Here is a 2,500-nt window from a genome sequence, read left to right on the forward strand (position 1 = left end):
CCACGTTGTCCCTTAACGTAACCCACGTTGTCCCTTAACGTAACCCACGTTGTCCCTTAACGTAACCCACGTTGTCCCTTAACGTAACCCACGTTGTCCCTTAACCTAACCCACGTTGTCCCTTAACCTAACCCACGTTGTCCCTTAACCTAACCCACGTTGTCCCTTAACCTAACCCACGTTGTCCCTTAACCTAACCCACGTTGTCCCTTAACCTAACCCACGTTGTCCCTTAACCTAACCCACGTTGTCCCTTAACCTAACCCACGTTGTCCCTTAACCTAACCCACGTTGTCCCTTAACCTAACCCACGTTGTCCCTTAACCTAACCCACGTTGTCCCTTAACCTAACCCACGTTGTCCCTTAACCTAACCCACGTTGTCCCTTAACCTAACCCACGTTGTCCCTTAACCTAACCCACGTTGTCCCTTAACCTAACCCACGTTGTCCCTTAACCTAACCCACGTTGTCCCTTAACCTAACCCACGTTGTCCCTTAACCTAACCCACGTTGTCCCTTAACCTAACCCACGTTGTCCCTTAACCTAACCCACGTTGTCCCTTAACGTAACCCACGTTGTCCCTTAACGTAACCCACGTTGTCCCTTAACGTAACCCACGTTGTCCCTTAACGTAACCCACGTTGTCCCTTAACCTAACCCACGTTGTCCCTTAACCTAACCCACGTTGTCCCTTAACCTAACCCACGTTGTCCCTTAACCTAACCCACGTTGTCCCTTAACCTAACCCACGTTGTCCCTTAACCTAACCCACGTTGTCCCTTAACCTAACCCACGTTGTCCCTTAACCTAACCCACGTTGTCCCTTAACCTAACCCACGTTGTCCCTTAACCTAACCCACGTTGTCCCTTAACCTAACCCACGTTGTCCCTTAACCTAACCCACGTTGTCCCTTAACCTAACCCACGTTGTCCCTTAACCTAACCCACGTTGTCCCTTAACCTAACCCACGTTGTCCCTTAACCTAACCCACGTTGTCCCTTAACCTAACCCACGTTGTCCCTTAACCTAACCCACGTTGTCCCTTAACCTAACCCACGTTGTCCCTTAACCTAACCCACGTTGTCCCTTAACCTAACCCACGTTGTCCCTTAACCTAACCCACGTTGTCCCTTTGCCTAACATAGTTCACTGCTCGGAATCTCTGGTGTCGTTGTTATCCTCATGTAGATGTCTTGCGAGTGTTGCTTACTTTCCACATATTCCCGCTATCCACTGTCAATTGTACTGCAATAGGACTATATCGCCCCCCCCCCCCCCTCTGCCCCTCTCTTTGTGTCTCCGTCCTCTCAAGCTGGTCGGTCTGGCGTTTGAGTGTTAAATGAGCCTCGCAGCTGTTCAGTTGCGTTCAGATGTCGACGCCCTCAGTGTACGTCGTGGTATGGTCTGTGTCCATTGTCCGCTGATGTCGTACGCGTAACCCACACGCTGTACCGATCATCGGTAGTTACGTACAGAGTGAAGTAGTGTGATACGTGTGACCGTACGCTGGCTGTGCCCAACGGTGTCGAATCTCAATTTCCATATGTTGTGCTCGATGCTACTTGTCTCGTCTCCCAATAACAGCTAGGTTGCACTGTGGTACGCCGTAGAGGCGTGTGGGAGGAACGTACGAACGCATTGTATGTCACCCTGGGTCGCTGGGGGTGGTGGTGCGGTGAGTCAGGTCAGGTCAGCGTGAGCCGTGTGATGTAGTGACGCGTGTATTCCGACTTTGTCGTATTGCCTCACACAAAGTGCTACCCTGGTGGACCGCGTTCCATATCTGGGACATGCCGCAGATGCCGGTTGACAGTGGATCGCGGAAGGGACATCGCATACGTGCGCGGGCCACCTTCCACGTGTTCTCTTCTGCACATGTCGCAGTGTGTATGTGGTCTGATGTAGCGTGTCGTGACACATGACATCCTGGCATGCAAGAATTGTTGAATTCGCAAATGTAGGTGGACATCTACGTTTACTGCCCAAGATACGCAAATGAACTGGAAATCCGTTGTTGAGCGGTTGTTCACGCTGGAGGTGAATCTGTGATGGCGACGATCGGTACAGCTATTAACCGGTTGTTTCAGCGGTACCCGCCACATCCACACACGTGACTAGGCCCATGTGGGTATGAAGCGATACGCGGCGGTGGCTTGGTGGGACTGTTCCCGGCCGGTGAAGGGGGGCCGCCCGGCGTGTTGGCCGCGCGCTGCGTGGGCGCACGCGCAACAGGCGGCTGGTGGGGGGCGCCGAGTGGCAGGAGCGCCAGCCGACGGGCTCGGCAGGCGGCGCAGCTACGCTGCGGCGCACCCTGCACGCGGCGCCTGGCGGCCAAAGTTGGTTCAGCCGAGCCCGGTGCGAAGCGCGGTGGACATCTGCAGTGTGCTGGTCTGATTGAGGACTGTGTGCGTTGAGGATGCGCCGCCGCCTGGCACTCGGCGCCGCGACGCCGTCTGCTGCTCGGTCGCCCCAGCGGTTCTCGCAGGTGGTTTGTATC

Source organism: Schistocerca gregaria, unplaced genomic scaffold (genome assembly GCF_023897955.1).
Source record: "Schistocerca gregaria isolate iqSchGreg1 unplaced genomic scaffold, iqSchGreg1.2 ptg000864l, whole genome shotgun sequence".
In the NCBI taxonomy this organism is placed as follows: domain Eukaryota; kingdom Metazoa; phylum Arthropoda; class Insecta; order Orthoptera; family Acrididae; genus Schistocerca; species Schistocerca gregaria.